The sequence below is a fragment of the Cnephaeus nilssonii genome, assembly GCF_951640355.1.
Source record: "Cnephaeus nilssonii genome assembly, chromosome: 1".
NCBI classification, from domain to species: Eukaryota; Metazoa; Chordata; class Mammalia; order Chiroptera; family Vespertilionidae; genus Cnephaeus; species Cnephaeus nilssonii.
In genome coordinates, this window is record NC_137072.1 from 65,310,606 (window position 1) to 65,333,159 (window position 22,554).

General features: G+C 45.4%; 1 pseudogene across 1 annotated transcript; it reads left to right on the plus strand.

Moving 5' to 3' along the window:
* Positions 1-19,737: 19,737 nt before the first annotated feature.
* On the plus strand, positions 19,738-20,399 carry LOC307103786 (large ribosomal subunit protein eL15-like; annotated as a pseudogene). The gene has a single exon. The product of its transcript is annotated as a large ribosomal subunit protein eL15-like (transcript).
* The last annotated feature ends 2,155 nt before the right edge of the window (positions 20,400-22,554 follow it).

The window sequence follows — 22,554 nt, forward strand, 5'->3', positions numbered from 1 at the left end:
TTGTTTGTCTCTTTCACTAACTGTAAACTTCTCAAGCCCAAAGGCTATGTGTGTGTGACGGGGACTGAATCTTCTACTTCCCTTGGTCTGTGTGGCAGTCAGGAATTCAGTCCACAATTACTTCCAGATGCCTCCCTGTGTGTTGATGCTGGAGACACGCATTGGGCAAGCTGGATAAGGACCTCCAGCAGAAAGGAGAAGACAGAGGTTGGACTGGAGCCAGGTGAGTTTCGAAAGAGAGCAGAGAGAGTCCGTGGTGTGTGACTTAACCTTGCAGATGGCCCCTGCGGTGGGGGCAGGGGCGGAGGGGCCGAGAAATAGCTCTGTGAGAAACTGGGCTTAACTCTGAATGTTCTTGGCAAAGGCCTGGAGAAGGGAGGACGCTTCTGGCCGAGGGAACAGCGTCTGCAGAGAAAGCCCCCAAGTGTCAGGAGGATGAATTATTCCAGAAACAGAAAGAAAACCCATAAGACTGGGAAGGTGGCCACCGTCTTGGAGTCCAGGTGAGGACAGTTAGACGTGACCCTAAGGGCAGAGGAAGGCAGGGGATGGTCTTAAATCGGGGCTCACTGTGATCTGTGCCCCGTGGTCAGTTGATCTCTGTAGCCTTTTGATTTTCGGACCACCTCCTTGCCTAATTGTTGTGCTGTTATGTAAGAACCATTCCAGACTTGTTTTCCAGGACTGTAAGGGACTCATTAAATCCATGTTACTCTCTATCATACTTACTTGTAGGATATAAAGTAGATGTTAAATAACACTTAACAAATCTAATCAGTAATGACTTAGGGTGAACAAGGTTATGTCACTTGCAGGATCTACATTCTCCCATATTCTCCTACCAGACTCAATGCCAGAAGTGTTGTACAGTATGTAGAAGAGCATGATTCTGGAACTCGGACAGGTTTTCTAATTTCTTTGCACCTTGGTTTCCTCATTTGTAAATGGGGATAATAATAGGATCTCACAGGCAGGGTAACCACCCAAACTGGATATTTTGGAAAGAGGGGGTACTAGCCAAAGTCAATGTGTGTAAAGCACTTAGAATAGTGATTGGCACATAGTAAGGCTGGTTAATAACATTATTGAAGTGCTTTCATTTATTTCTAAGACTAGAACCACCAACTGATTTTAAATGTCAACATGGTTAAAAGGGAGAATTGAAAAATATTTAAAACCCCATGGTACTGTGTGTAAGACTTGAAAGTATTGTAACTTGAAGCAGATTATCTTTTAACAGAAAACTAAGCCAATACATATTTTTTTAAAACTAAATAAAAGCAAACCATAGCTATGCTCAGAAAGATAAATATTTTTGTTGGGAAATATTGGTTAAATACAACATAAGTACTTTTTAAAATTTTTATATTCTACATTCAATAGTATTGTGTATTAGTGTGAAGTGTCAGCTTAGTAGTTAGCTAATCATATACTTTTCCAAAGTGTTCCCTCCAATATTTCCAGTACCCACTTGGCACCATGCATAGTTATTACAATACTAGAGGCCCGATGCATGAAGATTCGTGTAAGAATGGGCCTTCCTTCCCCTGGCTGCCGGCACTGGTTTTCCTCTGGCACCCGGGACCCAGGCCTTTGCTCTGGCCGCAGTGGAGAAGCCAAGCCTCTTTAGTCTTTAGACTTCAGTCATCTTCAGTCTTCAGTCATCTTCAGTTTTCAGTCTTTGCTCCGCGCCCAAATATGCAAATTAATCCGCCATCTTTGTTGGGTTAATTTGCATACTCACTCCTGATTGGCTGGTGGGTGTCACAGAGGTACAGTCAATTTGCATGTTTCTCTTTTATTAGTGTAGATTATTGGTTACATTTTCTATGCTGTACTTTACATTCCCATGACTTCTCAATCCCTTCACCTTTTTCATCCAGTCCCTCAACTCCCTCCCTACTCGCTCTGGCAACCATCAGCCTGTTCTGTGTATCGATGAGTCTGTTTCAATTTTGTTTGTTCTTTTATATTGTTCTTTAGGTTTCATATATAAATGAAATCAATGGTATTTGTCCTTCTCTGACCAACTTAGTTAAATTAGCATAATACCCTCTAGGTCCATCCATGCTGTCACAAATGATAACATTTTATTCTTTTTTATGGCCAAACTAGAGGCCTGGTGCACGTATTCGTGCACCGATGGGGTCCCTTGGCCTGGCCTGCGGGGATCCCTGCGGGGATCGGGCTGAAACCAGCTCTCTGAAATCCCCTGAGGGATCCCAGATTGCGAGAGGTCCGTTCTTGGGTGACACACCCTGGAATTGGGCTCTCTCCTCTATGGTTCCAGGTGCGTCACCCGAGAACTGCAGCTTCCAGGTCACCGCAGCTCAGCAGCTCCCGCATTAAGCATCTGCCCCCTGGTGATCAGTGTGCGTCATAGCTATCGGTCGGACAGTTGGATGGTCGGACGGTCGCTTAGGCTTCTATCTGCTATCCTATAAATAAAAGGCTAATATGCAAATCGGCCGAAATGTGGAACGACTGGTCGCTATGACATGCACTGACCACAAGGGGGCAGATGCCGGGCTCACGGCTGGCGAGCGCAGCAGCAGTGGCAGGAGCCTCTCCTGCCTCTGTGGCAGTGCCAAGGATGTCCGGGGGGGCGGGGGTGGCGGGAAGCAGGCCTAAGCCGTCAGTCAGACATCCTCTGAGGGCTCCCAGACTGCGAGAGGGCACAGGCTGGGCTGAGGGACCCCCTCACCGAGTGTACAAATTTTGTGCACCGGGCCTCTAGTATATATAGAATATTCCATTGTATATATGAGCTGGAGCTTTTTTTATCCACGCATCTATTGATGGGCATTGGTCTGCTTCCATAGGTTGGCTATTGTAAATAATGCTGTAGTGAACATAAGGGTGCATTATAAGTTCTTTTTAAAATGAGATTTAAAACAACCTGACTTACAGATTTGGGTGTAAATCTCTCAAAAGCATCCATTAGATGAAAGCAATTTAGTTCTGATTATTAAAATAATAACTGCTGGTTATAGAAAATTGAAGATGATAAAGAAGGAAATTAAAGTCATTCCTATTCATACCACTAAGAATAACCACCACTATGATTTTGTTACCTGCTGTTGTATGCAATATGCCACTTTTCTGTATGCTTTCCCCTGTGGATACACATATATGTGTGTCTGTCTATCATCTTCTCAAAATTAAGATTATTGTATAAATGCATGTGTATTAATTTCCCATGGCTGCCATAGCAAAGTACCACTGCTGGGTGTCTTAAAACAACAGAACTTTATTCTCTCACAGCTCTGGGGCTTAGAAGCCTGAACTCAAGATATTGGCAGGGCCATGCTCTCTCTGAAGATTCTGGAGGGGGAGCCTTCCTTTCCTCTTCTAGCTTCTGGTGTTGTCAGCAGTGCTGCATGCCTTGGCTTGTGGTGGCATCACTCCGATCTCTGCCTGTCTTCTTCACGTGGCCTTTCCCACGTGTGTGCCCCTCTGTATGTTTACATGCCTTTCTTATTAGAACCAGTCACTGGATTGAGGGCCCAACTTAGTCCAGTATGATCTCATTTTAACTAATAACATCTGCAAATACTCTATTTCCAAAGAAAGCCACATTCTGAGGCTCTAGGTGAACCTGAATGATGGGGGGCACCATTTAACCCAGTACAGCACGTAATGAAAATATCGCTTACAGTGTAAGACACAGCATTGTTTCTCCATCCCGTGGTTATCCAAAGTGGAATATGTGCATCTCCTCTTACCAAGGACCACAGCAAGCCCAGTCCAGCTTTCTTCCACCCCCTCTCCCCCCGCCAGGAATGTCTGCTTACTTACTGCGATGGGAGTGGGGTGTTTCTGACATCACCAAGGACACAGTGAAGAAAATCCAATCTCCCTGGAATCATGGGGATTATGGCCTGGGTTTAGCCACTTCACAGTGTTAAGCTTGACCTAAGAGTTAGCCACCGGATGAACTATTCTGTACCGCGGTCAGCATTTACACGCCACCTCCCAGGGGACACACCTGCCCCCTGACGCGCTGCCCTAGCATAGACGCCTTTGCACGTTCATGGGCCTACCATCACTGGCACTGTGGCCTCAGGATGCAGCCGACTCCCAGTTCTATCTCTTTCCACCCTTGAGTAATTTTATTTCAGAAGACCCTTTGCCTTAGCCTAACCATCAGCCTCAGTTTGGCCCTCCAAATCCACCCCAAAAGAGTTGTCTAACTCTGCGTTTCAGGGATCAGTTAGTGGAGTCTCGGTCACTTTCCCCTGAGAATGCCTCTGGGCTCCTCATGCGCACGAGAGCACTTCGTCCCCAGAAGGATGCACACGAAGAAGCACTGGGAGAGCTACCGGGGCTCAGCCACAGGGAATGCACTGTCCTTCCCTCGGGCAGCAGGCGCCTGGCCGCCTTGTACATTTCAGAACAAGTTAACGACTGTTAGGTAAGTCTTCCCATAAACCAGAAAGTGGGTATCAGGAGGCTGGTGGTCTCCCCGCACAGACCCAGAGGTCTCTGGCATTATTTGTTTATTGCTTTGTTTGTTTGTTTCCTCTGCACCATTTAAAAGCCCCTCCCCCCCCAAGCCTGCACTGCCTTTGAAACATAGCATCGTGTCAATATATGCATACTATCCCATCACAGGTCTGCACTGTAACTTATTTCATTGTCCCCGTATTTTGATACATTCAGGTGGTTTCCCATCATGAATTAACTGGGATAAAAATCCTCATTCCCTTAACAGATGTTTATTACGGACCTACTAGGTGCCAGTCAAGGTTTTAGGCCCAACGTGTCTAAAGTCTTGCTCTCTAAGAGCTTGCATTTTAGTGACAGAGAAGGAGGACAGGAAACACGCAAATGTAAAAGTGAATGCCTCATAACTACAAGGAAGAAAAGGAAAGCGGAGCAAAGTGATAGAGGAACAGGGTTGCTATTCCGCGTGGATGAGAGGGAGGGCCGGAAGGAAAGGCTGGGGTCTGGTACAACCTGCCCAATCTGGTAAACTGGAGAAGGTCGTGATAAAGCACAGCAGCACTCACATGAAGTGCTGCCATTTTTCTTCTTGTTGTCGGTTGGCTAACTACTGTATATCGCATACAAATACAAACACAATGGCGATCTTGCCATGAAGTGAAATTACCACTTAAACCAAGTGCAATTTGCACAAGCAAATCACGAATAAACTGGATTGAAAAATGAATACCTGCTCAAAAAACACAGTTAATATTGTATCGACTCCATGAAATACGTGTGTTACCAAACCGAAAGGACGACTTTGAAAACTATAAAAAGTGGCACCAAGTCACTTTCAGTTGTGATATGGCTGGACCCACTTGTAACATGTCCTTTTGTCTTCAGAGGTTTGACAGTTTCCTGCCCCTCAATAGTTTTGTCAACAACATTGGTACCAAATGAAGATGAGCAGAACTACTCAGCTCTGAAAGCAAGTCTTTCACGGCCTATCATTACAATTTACTTACTAAAAAGACCCAGTCTGCCTTTAAAACACTGCCCTGAATTAAAAATACTTACATACTTTTGTGACACCAAGAAGCAAGCTCTTCACTATTGTATGCCTTAGTTTTATCATGCTACTGCATTTTAGATAGCCAGATGTCCTGCACTTAGTTTGCAAAGTGTGTGTGTGTGTGTGTGTGTGTGTGTGTGTGTGTGTGTGTGTGTGTGTTCTGGTTATCAGTCTAGCGCTGTGTAACAAACAACCCCAAAACTTGGTGTTTTAAAACTGAAAGTATTTTACTGTGCTTCCTCCCTGTGGGGCAGGAATTGGACAAGTTTTCACTGGGCAATTCTTGTGACCTTTGGCACAACAAGCAAATCACTAAGTGATATCCAGCTGGTCCCTGGGCTGGGCTGGTGGGTCCAAGACGGCTTTATTCACAAGCGTGGCTCCTTGGTGGGATGACTGGAAAGCTGGACCCCTTCTTTCTCCATGTGGTGGCAAGGCCCCTCCTCGTGGTCTCTCCAGCAGCACAGTCAGACTTCTTACGTGGCAGCTCAGGGCTCCAGGCATGTGCCCCAAGAGACAGGGGCTAGAAACTGCCAATCTCATAAGGCCAAGGCTACCAAACCAGCACAGGGTCACCTCCACTATGGATCAAAATAGTCACAGAGCTCACCAGATCAGGGAAGGTGACATACATTCCCACCTCTCAAATAGGAGAATTTGTAGCCATCTTTAATCTACTATAACATATATACACTGAGTGGCCAGATTATTATGGTCTCTGAACGCACAATAATCTGGCCACTCAGGTGTGTGTGTGTGTGTGTGTGTGTGTGTGTGTGTGTGTGTGTGTATTAGAGGCATACAGAGATCATAATAATAATATTTGACTTTTATTATGGAAAATGTTAAACACATATAAAAATAGACAAAATACTATATAAACTTCCATGTACCCATCATCCAGCTTCAACAGTTTTCCATTCATGGCCAATTTGTTTCATCTCTACTCCCCATCCACTTCCTCTAGCCCTATATTATGTTAAATCAAAACTCAGGCATCATATTAATTCATCCATTAATGCTAAGTTTTAAAGTGCTATGATGAACAGAGGACAGCACCACTTTTCAAGGGAAAATCTGTTCATTTCAGGGGCTTTTATTAACACCAAGCTGCTCCTTCCTCTTAGCGATGCCTTCCTTCCAAGAAATCTTTAAGCATTTGAAAAGCAGAACGATCACTTCCCTATATAGCTTCCAGGGGAACGCCAACTGGGCCAGAAGCCAGGAGACCTGGGTGCTAGTACCCCAGCCCCTGACCAGCTACAGAGTAAGAGGAATGGTAATAGCTAGCTTTTACGGAGTCCTCCCTTGCCGCTCCACATTCATCATTTCAATCTTATTACTTTCCCCATTTTACAGGGAGGGTTAGCAAAGTTAAGCCACTTGCCCAGGACCAAAGAATGGCAGAGGTGGGATCTTATCCAAGTCACTTCAAGGCTCTGTTCCCTCCTCGGTCCCATGGAGTCCCTCATCCCAGTTCAACCTAGTTCACTATGGAATAGTGTATTAAAGGCTCAACAAACCCCCTTGGAAATATTTCAAATACTAATCGTAAAAGCTTTTAAACGGGCAATCCATTTTTATGCTTCAAAAAACCAAGCAATATAAAGTGAAGAGTCTGGCTCCCAAGCCTGTTCCCGTGTATCGCACTCCCCTATCCACTTTCTCTGTGCACGTAGCCATCTAATTATTATTTATTTGTGCAAATACAGTAAATGTGAGTAAGTGCATTTCTCTGTTCCCCCTTCTTACACAAAGAAGCACCTTTCTATGTCCAATCGCCGTGGAAGGTATTCCCGTGCCCGCGAGTAGGCAGCCTCCCAGGCCTTTTTGTTAGCTGCCTAGTACTTCACTGTACAGACGCACCATCATTTATTTAGCAAGTTTCCTACTGATGGACATCCCATTTCCCCCAAGCTTTATCTGTGACAGGCAGTCAAGCACGAATGTTTAGTTTTGTGCATTATTATGAGAGGAACAGCCAGTAGAAGGACCTCTGAATGCCCTGTTTTGTTCAGCGCTGTCAATCCCTTACCCTCTCTGGATATTTGTTACAGGAAGAGGTTCATCAGGCTCAGTTTAAAGAACCTATACCTTCTTTTGAAGTCTTTTATGAAGGAAACCCCAGGGACCTGAAAATTAGAGCCCACGAACGTATCATTGTCACTTTTTACCAGTCTTGTCTGGGTTTGCCTGTTTTAAAACTCTGCCTATACAACTAGAGCCTTGAGAACAGATAGATCCAAAGTCTGATATCTTAGACGTGCTCTTAGGGAAAGACACCCTGGGATATCTGTTTCCTTTATTACAGTTTGTACAATTATAAATCCACACGCTCTAGAGATATCCATGACCCCTGACTGAAAAGAGGAAGGAGGAGGCAAAATCCAAGGCAAAAACGGAAGGCACCTCCTGACTTCAGATGAAAAATTCTCCTTGTTTTCTTCTCTCTTTCTCTCCCAAATGAGGAAGTGATTCTAGAGCTGACTCGAAGGAGATTACGCCTGTTGTGGCCTAAGTGGGTACTATATCAAAGACGTCCCCAGATTTCTGTATCTCTCTGCTCTTTGTCACTGCCTGGAAAGCTTCACTTTTACTTCTCTTAGTTGCTTCCTAAAATTCCATCCATTACTGATTCATTTGTGCTAGAAGTGTCTTCTTTAAAAGTAAGTATCTTCAGTCATCATGCCTTAAAGTAAATTGGTTTAGTCAATTACCTTATCCTAACACCCAGCATGAATCAGCCACGCTGACATAGAATATGCTGTGGGTTGGGGTGGGGAGGAGGGGATGCTCATGCTCATGTTGGGACAGGGGCTGGGGAGAAAGGAGCGGGAAAGCTGCAGCCGGGGAGAGGACTCTGGGATGCCACAAGTGGAGAACTGTTACTATCTCATCAATAGAAGAAAGGAAGCAGGGGGCAGAGACATGCACAGGGGAACTGGGTGGGCGTCAGAGGGGACATGTCCTCTTGGTAATTTTACCCAAGAGTAGCCCTGTTTATTTGTACATGCTTGCCAAGAATGTCTCCGTTGCTTAACTCTGGATCTCGCCTCCGTATTGTTTGTCCAGGTTTGCTATTCCCACTGTAAACTGGGATCTAGAGACGGCAGAACAAGGTATAATTAGAAAGCAAACCCTGGTGTACCATGTACTTGGATGGTTCGCAGTACCCCCAGGGACACTCTCCTATCGGCCCTGTGGTTTAACCACACAATAGTTTGTTTCATGGTCTGGATTTCAAAATTCTCAAACATCCTTACGCCCACACCAAGAACACGAAGAAACCACTTAGACGGGAGCAAAGATTTTTAAGGAAGGATGGAGTGGGGGGGGGGGGGGGGAGACCAGCAATACGCACATTTTTCAAAGAACGAAGTTAATCATTTCTAAAATGACTCAACAGAAAGGAACCGCGGCTTCACGCACATCTCACTTTCCCATCCCCTCCTCTGTGAAGACTCCCCACGTTGCTGACGTTTGTAACGTAAGGTGCCAAGCTGCCCTGTAAATGGCAAAGCAGAGCAGTGCAATGTCTGTGTTTTGACAGATCAGCTTCTAGGAATCAGGAAAAAATCATCATGTAACACCGTGTGCAATGAACGCTTGGTAGGCCTGACAGACATTAAGCCATAGTGACCGACCTGCTTCCCAAACTTTTCCCGCTCCTGCCAGGAGTTCTTTGGACACCAGCACGCATTCTCTGGGTCTCCTGCTGGTTTTTAACTTCACTCCATTGAAGAGTTTCTTCCCCTTCTGGTCATACCAAGACTTTCTCCCTTCCCTCCCTACACACCATAAATGGTATTTCTCCAACAATATCCCACGCATGGTACCTCTTCCTTATGCACCACCCCCTCCAAGACCTTTTGGCTGAGCTGTGGGGGGTAAGTGCTTGGAGAATATTTTAAGAGCGCGAATCGCCTGTGGAGAGCACAGGCCAACACTTCAGGCCACCCCTGGGGAGGGTTTCCTTGGTAAACCTGATACAGACATACCGTGCTTTATTGTGCTTCACGTTATTGCTCTTCACTGATGTGGTGTTTTTTGAAGCGACTGACTGATGGAGTTGGCTGGGCAGGGGAGGGGGTAGTGAAAGAATCACGGCACATGCAGACAGAGGCCTGAAAGAGCGCATGTCGCATCATGTAGAAGAAGAGACAAGACACACTCAGACACATGTATGGTGGGGGGAAAGTACGTGCTAAATATTTTGGGGTTGCAGAGGAAAGCACAATCACTCCCTGCTGGGTTAGCCAAGATGCAGTGTAAGAAATGGAATCAGTTTAATCATTAGAGAAGAGGAAAGGAAAAGGGTACTTATTCCAGGCAGAAGAAAATATATATACTGACTAGAGGCCCGGTGCATGAAAATTCATGCACTGGAGGGGGGGGTCCCTCAGCCCGGCCTGCCCCTCTCACAGTCTGGGAGCCCTCAGGGGCGGGAGGTGACCCGGTGATCAGGGGAAGGCGATGTTCCCATCAAACCTCTGCTGCTGCCACTGCCAGCAGCACAAGCCTCGGCTGGTCCTGGTTACCTGAGCCTCAGGTGGCCTTGGGCAGCGGGGCAACTGCCATCCAAGGTTTGCATGCACCTCGGGCCTGCCCTGGGCGTCTGGGCAGATAACATCCGAGGCTTGCCTGTGCCTCAGGCTGGCCCTGGATAGCTGGGGGGCTGAGGGCAGGTCCGGCTGCACGACACACCTGCTCCCTGCCCCCTCCCCCCCAACGGGGCTGAAAGGACTGGGGGACTCCGGCAGGGCTGAGGGGACTGGGCGCCACCATCTTGTGGCTATGGGCACCGCCATATTTGTGATGGTGTGACGGTCAACTTGCATATTCCTTCTTTATTAGATAAGATTGAGAAGATCCACTTGTGTTTAGGAATCTAGTAGTAAAGCGGTTCAAAATAGCTAAAGTGTGGAGGAGTAGCGAAGGGGCTTGGAAGGCTGGTTCTAGTTTCTATTGGCGTTTCATGATAGGACATGGACTTTGGGCTTTATTTGGTAGGTAATAGGGAAGCAGGTTTGTGAACAGGGAGTTTCATCATGCAAGTGATGCTCTAAGATGCTAACCCTGGTGGCTGTGGACAGAATGGTCAGCTAGGAGGCTGCTGCAATAATTTAGGGTGAGTTGATAATGTCCTGAAGCACACTGATGTCAGAGGGAATGGAAAGGACCAACGTGCAAAACATAAATAAGGGTTTGTAAACGGACAGCAGCTCTGTTTAAAAAATTTAAACACGCATCTGCACACAATCACTGTGCTTATAAATGGGCTGTATTTACATATATACAGAGTATAACACATCACATAGGCTGGCTGTAATTTTCTCCAACTAATACAGTGGTGAATTTATTACACACATTATGCAAAACAAATAAAAGAATACAGCCAGGCAAAAAGGCTCTGCATCACTCCTTGAAAGCATGGTGTGTGTGCACGCACACATGTTCATGTGTGAACGTGGAATGCAGTGTGCAGCAAAAAGCCTAGGCTATCGATGGGGCTCTGAAATTGCTCTCAGGAGTCAGACTCTTTCCCTTAACTCTGCTCTCACTGCAGTTGGAATTGATGATGAATACAAGGGATTGTTGCTGAAGCAGGTGGGAGTTTATAGGGTGTGTCTACGGACAAAAACCTCGATCGTTCCAAGGACAGTGAAGTTTAAATTTTTCCTTAACAAATAGGATGAGCTAAGGCAATTATGTAATAGGCGGAGATTCCACATACAACCTTCCTTTTATCATCCAATCAAGTCTATTAATTCAATCTCTTAATTATATTTGAAATCTGAACCCTATTCTAGTCTAATGCCTCACTGTCACCCAAATATTCAAGTCAAAACCACTTCCTGCCTGGCTGGTGTGGCTCAGTGGTTGAGTGTCAATCCATGCACCAAGAAGTCACCAGTTCAATTCCTGGCCAGGGCCCACGCTCAGTTTTCAGGCTTGATTCTCAATAGGCATGCAGGTGGCAACCGATCGATGTTGATGTTTCTCTCTCATCGATGTTTTCATCTCCCCTTTTCTCTCTCTAAAATAAATAAAAACATACTTTTAAAAAACCACCACTTCCTGACCATGGTATCCTTAGTCAGAGTTAGGTCTCTTGCTTTCCCACAAAGGGGATATGTCAGTCAATGTGTCTGTCTTCATGATGCCCCTGGCCAGCAAGTGTGTCCCCATGGTCCTGCCTGAGTAAACAGAGAGCAACCTTTGTGACCCTGCCCCCAACCACATTTGGATCTGACGCAGGACTCACCTATCATAATCTCCTTCTGAGGAATTGGGAATTGGGACCGTGATTGTAATCAGCTGTAAGTGCTGGATCTGAAGATTGTGTACACTCTTGGCACCGTTTGTGGGAAGCCACAGTGAACCATAGAAACAGAGCAATGAACTTGGTCTGGAGAGAAAGAGGACTAGGTGTGCCAAGGGGAGAGGAGACTACAGACCCCATTACTCCAGGAGGAATGAGAGATAGATAGATAGATAGATGATAGATAGATGATAGATAGATAGATAGATAGATAGATAGATAGATAGATGATAGATAGATAGATAGATAGATAGATAGATAGATAGATGATAGATGGATGATAGATAGATGATAGATAGATAGATAGATAGATAGATAGATAGATAGATAGATAGATGATAGATGATAGATGATAGATGATAGATGATAGATAGATAGATGATAGATGATAGATAGATAGATACATAGATAGATACATAGGTAGATAGATAGATAGATAGATAGATAGATAGATAGATAGATGATAGATAGATGATAGATAGATAGATAGATAGATGATAGATAGATGATAGATAGATAGATAGATGATAGATAGATAGATAGATAGATAGATAGATAGATGATAGATAGATAGATAGATAGATAGATGATAGATAGATGATAGATAGATAGATAGATGATAGATAGATAGATAGATAGATAGATAGATAGATAGATAGATAGATAGGTGATAGACTACAAGCTACTCTGGTTTCTGATGTATTTCAGATCTAAGAACTAGGATTCCTGGCTCTTGAGGGGCCAAGATGCACTTCCTCCTTGGATTCCTCAACATTTCCCTACATCTTTACAATGAGTCCCCCTTAATTTCAGAGTTTGAAGTCATTCCCATTCTATGCTGCAAACATGCCTTAACTAACTGTTCCACAGCACCTACTTTGTGCTCTGACTTAGCACTTACCATATTATACTGTAGCTGTTAGTTTGCTGTTTCCCTTCCTTGTTGGGCATTGAACTCCCTTGAGGACAAGAACTTTGTCCTGTTCATCCTTTGTATTCTCAGCACTTAGGAGAGTGACTGGCATATAGCAGATGGGCAGTAAATTTTTAGAAAGTACTTTACGAGTTAGGGGTCAACCGTTTCACAAATTGTATTGATTCTGCCTTTATTGTAACTCAATTTTTCCACTAGGTTTTGACAGCATAGGTGTTCCACTCAAGCAACTGCGTCTGGGCTGCTCTGGGAGTCTCAGGGTGCGGACCGGGAGCTGGGAAATATTAGGCTCCTGGGCTGGAAGGAACCTTTCATACAACACTGTTCTGTGGAAACCTAGATAGTTCTACAGTGAAAGATGAGACACTCTTTTTTATTTAAAAACATTATTTAACTTCATACACACAGACACACACACACTCACACACACAAATATTGTGGCATTACTAATGAAAAGCTAAACATTTTTTAAAAATCATCTAGTATGTCATTGTCACAATAAAATAACCTGTTTTCGTATGTCCACCTCCCCTGCTAGTCCCTGTTTGTATGCCTTACATAGCATTGTAGTCATCATACAGATAAAATGTTTCTTTTTCACTTAACAATGCATCATAATTATTTTTCCAAGTTGCTACAGAGACTTTCTAAGCTTTAATGGTTCCATGGTATCTTAATTGTTAGATATGCATTAAATTACTTTAATTCTGCCGCTGTGGACATTCACATTCTCTTTTATTTCCTTCCTTCCTTCCTTCCTTCCTTCCTTCCTTCCTTCCTTCCTTCCTTCCTCCCTCCCTTTATGCTATTATAAGTATAGTTGCATTGGACATATTTATGTAAATTCTTTTCTTCTTTTAGTTTGATTCCTTTATGATAATTCTGTCCAAAGCCCAGTTACTGGTATAAGGCTCTGCTTTTATTCGATAGCAAACATTTACTGAGCATCTACTGCTTCAGCTGCTAAATGCTGGAAACATAATGATGACAATGATATCCTGACCCTCAAAGAGTTCTCTTCCTGGTGATGGAGAGAGACATTAACAGAAACATCAGAATATACCACCATAAAATGCTATCTATATATATAAAAGGCTAATATACAAAGTGTCCCCTTAGGAGTTTGACCAGGAGACTGGGAGACCGGGAGTTTGATCGCTTGCTATGACGTGTTCTGACCACCAGGGGGCGGTGCAGAATGAAGGAAGGCCCCGATCAACCCTGATCGCGGGCCAGGCCTAGAGACCCTATCTGTGCACAAATTTCGTGCACTGGGCCTCTAGTAACATAAATAGGAACAAATTGCTGTGGAAGCCCAGACTGACTGTTAGGGGTGGGGTGAAGGTGCTTGACTTGCCATATTTCTTTCTAAAAGATGCATATGTGCCCTGACCAGTTCGGCTCAGTGGATAGAGCGTAGGCCTGTGGACTGAAGGGCCCCAGGTTCAATTCCGGTCAAGGGCATGTGCCTCGGTTGCGGGCACATCCTCAGTAGAGGGTGTGCAGGAGGTGGCTGATCCATGTTTCTAGCTCTCTATCCCTCTCCCTTCCTCTCTGTAAAAAATCAATAAAATATATTTTAAAAAAATAAAATAAAAAATAAAAGATGCATATGTTCCTTGCTCACAGCAGTGCATGAGAATACCTTGAATCTCTCTAGCACCAATGTCATTCCTAAAGACATTCAGAGAAGGAAATTTGCAGCTCCCTTAATAGTAATAATGATAATTTATTAAATTCTTATCATGTTCCAGTGCTGTGGGTATCTAATACAACACATGGATCTAATATAATTCCTTCAACAACCACATTATTATTATTATTATTATTATTATTCCATTTTACAGAATAGGAAATAGAGGCTCAAAGATGTGAAGTAAGTTGCCAGAGTCATACAGCTAGAAAGTCGTGGAGCCAGACTATGAATTCACCCAGTTTAGATACGGAATCACACTCTCCTGTGGATAACACAACATCGTGGCCCTAAACTAAAATCCGCTTTTCACCGGGGATGCGGCACAGTTGGGCTCTATTCCCTGCAACTGCAATGCCTGCTTTCCAGCAAGGAACTTACCTGGTTTTAAGTCTGTTCAAAGTATTCTCTTTCTTGTCTTCAACCCACACTATCAGGCCCACTTCCCAACTCTCATTCGCTTATGGCTTAAAGGTGCTGGTTCATATTTGGATAATCACATGAGCCCATTCGTACTCGGATAATCATCTGGAAGCCCATTCTGATGCACGCTGCTATTAGAATGCCTGTGCTGTAGCAGAGAAGAGCATATTCTTTAGCTTCTTATTTTAAGTCAATGTGATCTTCATAGAAAGTAACACTGTGCCTCCTTCTTTAACATTTCTATTTCCAGTCACTGCAGTACGTAATTGTGTAGGTAAATATATGTCTATGTCAACTTACCTACATACAAATAAACGTTCTCATAAATGTTTCCTAGGTAAGGAGTTATTAGAAACGAACTTGCATCTAAATCGGAAAAAAAAGTTGCCCTTGGTTGGGCTCCCAAGAAACAGTCCTAAAGACAGCGCGGTTCCAGAGCAAGTGTTAGGCGGCTGGGGAGGGAGTGGGGAAGTGGGACAGGGAGTGGGAGGCAAGCTGAGCAAGGGTGCATTTCAGGCGCAGTGCCTGCCTCGGCCTGTCCCCAGGGGAGCTCCGGGGTGTTAATTACTCCGCAGAGTTTGTCTCAGGGAAAGCCAGGGAGGTGAACTTCGTACCCCTGCGCAGTGAATCCCTGGCTTTGGGCCACTTGACTGGGATGTAAACGCGTGCACTTCGGGCTCTCCCGCCTTGGACTGCCCTGGAAGCCCTCTGAAGAAGGCCGCAATTGTGAGATGCTGGAAGAAGTGGGGGATGGGTACACAGCACCAGTACAGGGCATCCTGCTTGGAGCAGTGTCTGCTTCGAAAGTCCCCCTGCCCAGCGGGTCAGAGCAGGGGCTCCGGAACCTGGCTCTGATTCCGACTTCACTGTGCTAGGTATGGAGCCTGCCCTCACCAGCCTGGGTTTTTCTTCACTTTATAACGGGAACAATCTCTTCTGGGGAAGCTGTAAAGATTTAAGATATTTCACTTTAAGGATTGTTTTGATGACTATGATAAGCAGGTGCTCAATAAATGGTAGCTATTGGTTCTAATTTGATGTAAAGATAATTTTTTAAATGTACTCAGCCCAGCTGTATCGTATACATGAAAAATCTTTTCTCATGTCACAAAATATGCATCAGTTATATAGAAAGATGACACATTTTCCTATCTATCACTTCACCTGTGTAGACAACTCTTCCCTCGGAGAGCCATCAGTCTGGAAGTCAGAAATAAGCTTCTTTTAAGCACACAAGCAGGAATAAATTTCTTGCTCACCAGTGCTTTTTATGTGTAACTTTTTGTAAGGAAAATCTTTAAACATATACAGAAAGAGAGAAGAGAGCATAATGAACCCCTGGAGAATATATATCAAAGCACCCTCAATTCTCCCAATTAGTAGAATTGGGCACCTTACCATGACTAACTGTTTAGATTTATAGAAGGGTGGAGTAGTCGTAATCCATTTTAGTTGAACGGTGGAGAGTTTTAGCTGAAATAACTCAAATGCTGCCTTTATTTCTTAAGAACGTGGTCTAGAATTTTAGATTTGGAAGGGAGCTTAAATCCTATTCACTTGGGTGGAAGTAGGCAAAGGGGGATGAATGGGGACATCTGTAATAGTGTCAACAATAAAAATAAAGTTTAAAAAAAGCTATTTATTTGGGTCCTCTCATCTCATGGATGAGAAAAATCAACTTAGAGAAGTTTAAAAACTAACCAAAGGCACACAGCTGGTCAGGAGAACAGCAGAGAGCAGAATTGGGTCTCCTAGTCTTTTTTTTTTTTTTAAAGGATTATTTTAGGCTGATTATTATTATTATTTTTAATCCTCACTGGAGGATATTTTTTTCCATTGCTTTTAGAGAGGGGGGAAGGGAAGGGGGGTAGATAGATAGAGAGAGAAACATCAATGTGAGAGAGACACATTGATTGGTTACCTCCCGCATGCATGCCAATTGGGGCCAAGGATCAAAACCTGCAACCCAGGTATGTGCCCCTGACTGGGAATTGAACCTGAGACCCTCCGGTGCATGGGCCGACAGTCTAACCACTGAGCAATGCCGAGGGCAGGGTCTCCTAGTCTTGCAGGCTCTTTCCACTACCCCGTATTGTTGGCTATCCTTTCCCCTTCATTTTGCTGTTACCCAAGTGTGGGGTCCCTTTCCAGCTGAGTACCGACATGCCATGAAAAGCAGTTAGGAATAGTTTCAGCTCTCCCCTAAACATAAAACCCTGTTCTATGAAATGTCAAAAAAAGCAACAATCTATACGGACAGAAAAATTAGAATGGGGATTGACTGCAGATTGGCACAAGGAATCTTTTCGAGGTGATGGGAGTGTTCTAAAATTAGGTTGTAGTGGTTGATTGCACAGCTCTGTAAATTTACTAAAACTGTATGCTTGAATGGGTGAATTTTGTGATGCCTGAATTAAATTATATCTCAATAAAGTTGTCTTAAAAGATGATTGCATACAGATATTTAATTATCTCATAACAAGACATCTGAAGTTGGTGATTCAAAATTTGCTCCAGCAGCTCCACAATATCATCAGACTCATGTTCTTACCGTGTTTTTGTCTGTCACTCTGAGCACGGTGGCCTTCGGTCCTCATGCTCATCTTCTCTCGGTCCCAACATGGCTGTTGCAGCTCCAGGGTCAGGTCCACATGCACAACAAGAAGAAAAATGGTGTCAGTGAGATCTTAGCTCCTGCCAGTCTCCCTTAGAAGAGAAAGTCCACCTGCTGACTTTTTCTAGTCTCTCATTGGACAGAACCAGGCCACATGCCACCCCTATATGCAACAAGGTGAGAATGTGGGCAAATAGCAAATGGGAGTGGAGTTAGTGCTAGGGCTGGCTACGTTGCTTTCTGGAAATGAAGTAAGGTTCTGTTGGGAAGAAAAAGGGGAGGGAGAGCAGAGATGGATATTGAGTAGGCAGCTAAAGGTGCCTCCCACACCAGGAAATTCAAAATGTACTAAATGTGTTATTATTTGTTCAGAGATTTTATAGCATAGCTAGAGGCCTGGTGCATGAAATTCGTGCATGGAAGGAGGGGTGTCCCTCAGCCCGTCCTGCACCCACTCTAATACAGGACCTCTCGGGGGATGTCCGACTCTGGCTCCCAACCGCTCGCCTGCCTGCCTGCCTGATGCCCCTAACTGCTCTCCACCGCCAGCCTGATTGCCCTAACTGCTCTCCCCTGCTGGCCTGATCACCCCTAACTGCCTCTGCCTTGGCCCCACCACCATGGCTTTGTCTGGAAAGACATCCGGTCTAATTAGCATATTACCCTTTTGAGCTGGCTGGTCTTCCCTGAAGGGTGTCCCAAATCAGGGTGGGGGTCCCCTTGAGGGACAGGGCTGGCCTGGGCGAGGTGCCTGGGGCGGTTTGCCGGCCAGCCATGCCTTCATAGGGTTGTGTATCCCCACTGGGGGTGGTGCTGTCCTAGGAGAGGGGCTGGGGTGGTTTGCAGGCCAGCCATGCTGCCATCTGGGTGGGAGGGGTGGGTTTGTTGGGGGTGGGGCTAGCCTGGGTGAGGGGCTGAGGGCCGTTTGCAGGCTGGCCACTTCCCTATCGTGGCTGGCTTTGGGTAAGGGGCTGAGGGCCGTTTGGGGGCGGTTTGCAGGCCAGTCAAGCCCCCGGCTTTCTCTAGAAAGCAACAATAAATAAGTCAACAGATATATAAACGAGATAATTACAGATCATGATAAGTACTGTGAAGGAAATTAACAGGGTGACGAGATAGAGAATAAAAGCAGCAACTGTTTTAGAGCAGGCAGGAAACAATTAAGCTGAGACTTGACCAAAGAAACAGTAATCATATGAATAGCCAAGGAAAGAACTTTCCAAGGAGTAAGGTCAGTTCATGCAAAAGCCGTGGGGGGAGAACGACTCTGGCCTCTTCTAGACTGTGGGCGCAGAAGGCCAAGATCGCTGAAACAAGGTGAGCCGGGGGGTGGAACCTGGGTGTGGAACCTGGGTAAGGCTGGGGTGGTGTCCAAACCCCGGGCCACACAGCGCCTTGTAGGCAGTGGGAAGGTGATAGGGTTTTATTCTTAGTTTAAGGAGAAGCCACTGAAGAAAGAAATGGTCTGTAAAGAGTATTTATTGTAACCACACTGGCTGCTGTTGGATTGAGGGAGACGAGTGGGTATAGGGAGACCAGTTGTAAATAATGATAGGTTGAATGACAGTAGTGCAAGGGAAATGGAGAGGAGTCCAGGGAACGTGTGTGTGCGTGTGTGTGTGTGTGTGTGTGTGTGTGTGTGTGTGTGTGTGTGTTTAATAAGAACCATTCATCCCACCATGAGGCTGAGTGGGGGAATTCAAACTGCTCCGAGTCTTCTCACGTTGGTCAGGGGCACCAGCTGCCCTTTCATTCCATCATTACTCCTCAAAGTATGTAGAGACCCACCTCGGTCCAGCGCTGTTGTCCACGTGAGGAGGTCATCGGAAAGGCAAGCATCACTGGCTGAAGGAAGGACAGGCTTGTGCGGATCACTGTCCGTGAGGGACCTCAGGTACTGGGCACAGACTGGAAGGCCTACTGGTGTTGATGAGAAATGAGGCTTCCTCTGGAAGAAGCTTGACATTTCTCAGACTTAAATCTTCTCTCCTCATTGTCTTGCCCCCTCCTCCTCTTTCTAGCCCCACAGTAGCGAGGGGAGACTGGCTCTATAAATATTCACCTGGATCTCTCTGTTTTACAGTAGGCTTAATAACTGAGGATTTGCAATCTTGGTGTTCTTTTCGGGTGACTCTTGTCTATGTGTCTAGGGTGATGACAAGTCCTCAGGGGCAAATGAGAGAGAATTCCATAAGATGGGGGAGGTTGGGCTCTTCCTTTCCGTCTTGCCGCAGCCATCAGGTAAACCAAGATGGGCGCTTACAAGTTTATCTAGGAGCTATGGAGGAAGAAGCAGTCCGATGTAATGCGCTTCCTTCTCTGGGTGTGCTGCTGGTACCACCAGCTCTGTACGCTCCACAGGCCCCCCCACCCCCACCCCACCTCCCCACCCCCAGCCTGACAAAGCGCAGGCTGGGCTACAAGGCCAAGCAAGGTTATGTCACATATCGGATTTGTGTGCGCCGTGGTGGCCGCAAACGCCCTGTTCCTAAGGGTTCGACCTACGTCAACCTGTCCATCACGGTGTTAACCAGCTAAAGTTTGCTCAAAGTCTTCCGTCTGTTGCCAAAGAGCGAGCTGGACGCCACTGTGGGGCTCTGAGAGTCCTGAATTCTTACTGGGTTGGTGAAGATTCCACGTACAAATTCTTTGAGGTTATCCTCATTGATCCATTCCATAAAGCTATCAGAAGAAATCCTGACACCCCATGGATCACCAAACCAGTCCACAAGCACCGGGAGATGCGAGGGCTGACATCTGCGGGCCGCAAGGGCCGTGGCCTTGGGAAGGGCCACAAGTTCCATCACACTATTGGTGGTTCTCGCCGTGCAGCTTGGAGAAGGCGCAATACTCTCCAGCTCCACCGTTACCGCTAATATAAGTAATGTTTGTAAAATTCTTACCTAATAAACAATTTAGGACAGTAAAAAAAAAAAAAAAAGATGGGGGAGGTTACATTAATTAATACTTTCTAATATTAAGTAGATAGATAGATAGATAGATATAGATATATTACAAATATGGGTAGAGCTACTGTTATAGAACAAGACCTTGGTTTTATTGCTCTAGTCTGCCAACTTTGGGAATGGCCAGGGGGTAGGATTGTTCCCACACTCCCGTGTGGATGATTTGGGCGGAGTCCCACAGGATGCAATACCCACCAAATTGCAGCTTAAAAAAGAGCCAACCAGCCCCATCCCTCTGTCAAAATGACAGTGACTAGTTGTCTGCAGCCATGATGCTCCCTCCCCTTTTAGCGTTAGAAGCCTGAATGAATCAGCCACAGCTGCTCTTAATATTATTTCTAATCAGGTTTCATCTGTGAAAACCTGTTCAAGGGGAAGGACAAGGGATCCCATGGTGACTTGGCTCGGATCCATTCTGCATGGGTGACCCTGCATCTAAAACCATAGTCCATAAGAGCTAGATCACCTTACGTCCAAGACTTTACTTTTATAGCTGACACCCAGAGAATTTGGCTGGCTCAAGGTGACACAACTAGCTGATGGTCCAAAAACCATCTTGAATAACTCAGTTGCCTGACAACAGGTTGTTGGGTGGAATTTAATTGAATTGGCTTGGCTTGACTACCGCAGGGACCTCCTCCTCCCCAATATGTGGGGGACTGGCATGCCTATTTATAATGCAAAATGGCCTCTTGCAAAGTTGTGCTTGTGGAGTCCTGACCTTAAACTTGGCCTCACTAACTCACAATTGTGGGGAGAGCAAACTGAGCCAGTGAAAGCAATGTAGAATGCTTTAAAACAAGGATGGCTCTGTTACTTTCAAATAGTGTATCTATAGTGACAAAAGCTGTTAACAAAGAACAGCCAAGGAGAGGTCCAGTCAGCACCCCCAGAGAGAGGACTGGGCCAGCCTGCCTTTTCAAGGCTCAGAGCTCTGGGAGTTGGAAAGGGCTGCCTGGGGGGAGATTGGAGGCCGGCACTGTGGAGAGAGGATCTGTAGAGGTCAGGGGCAGAGATCGCCAGGCGGTAGTGCTGGATGCTTACCTTTCAATTAGTGCATTTGAAGAAGCAAAAGGTGAGGGAGATAATTAAGTGTGCATATGTAGTGCTGAGCTATATATAAAAATTTGATAAACTCATGCAGTGGCAGCTGTGGCCTGAGGCTGCAGGGCCTGGCTTTCAGGAACCTGTTCTTTAATTTTTTTTATTTTTATTTTTTAATCCTCACCAGAGGATATTTTTTCCATTGATCTCTAGAAAGAGTAGAAGGGAGAGAGGAATGGGGGAAAGAGAGGGAGAGAAACATCAATGTGAGAGAGATACATTGATTGGTTGCTTCCCACATGCCCCTACTGTGGCTAGGGAACCTGCAACCAAGGTACGTGCCCTTGACAGAGAATCGAACCCACGACCCTTTGGTCCTTGGGCTGATGCTCTAACCACTGAACAACCGTCCAGGACAGGGACCTGTTCTTTAGAAATGAACAACCCAAGGTTTGTTAGTAACTTTGTCCTAGGAGATGGGCTCCAGGTTGGTTTGGAATCCATGATGGGTCAGACCCTGTGCTTACCTTCTGTCAAAGGTCAATGTGGTTCAAATGAAGGTGGAGGCAGTCTTTAAGGAGAAAGGCAGGATAAGATGTTGGAAAAGGAAACAAATAGCCTGGAAGTAAAATAGGTTTTTGTTAGCAAGGAGGCAGCCCCAGCTTTTTGAGTGCCTTTGCAACTCCGTAAGCAAAAAATTAAGTGCCTGCCTTGTGTGTCAGGTACTGTGCTAAGATACTGCGGTATCTAAGGTGACTGGGTTACTAAGGTGAACAAAGCAGCCGGGCAAGAGACCAGGGTTTCTGAAGAGAGAGGACCAAAAGCAAGATACTGAGGGCCACATCCCCGTTCAGGGTATTCCTGTGAAGGAATGTATGAGGAAGTAGTCAGAGAGGAAGAAGGGAATCCAGCCTGGCCAGTGTGGCTCAGTGCTTGAACATCAACCTATGAACCAGGAGGTCATGGTTCCATTCCCGGTCAGAGCACATACCCGGGTTGTGGGTTTGATCCCCGGTGGGGAGCATGCAGGAGACAGCTGATCAATGATGCTTTTTCAT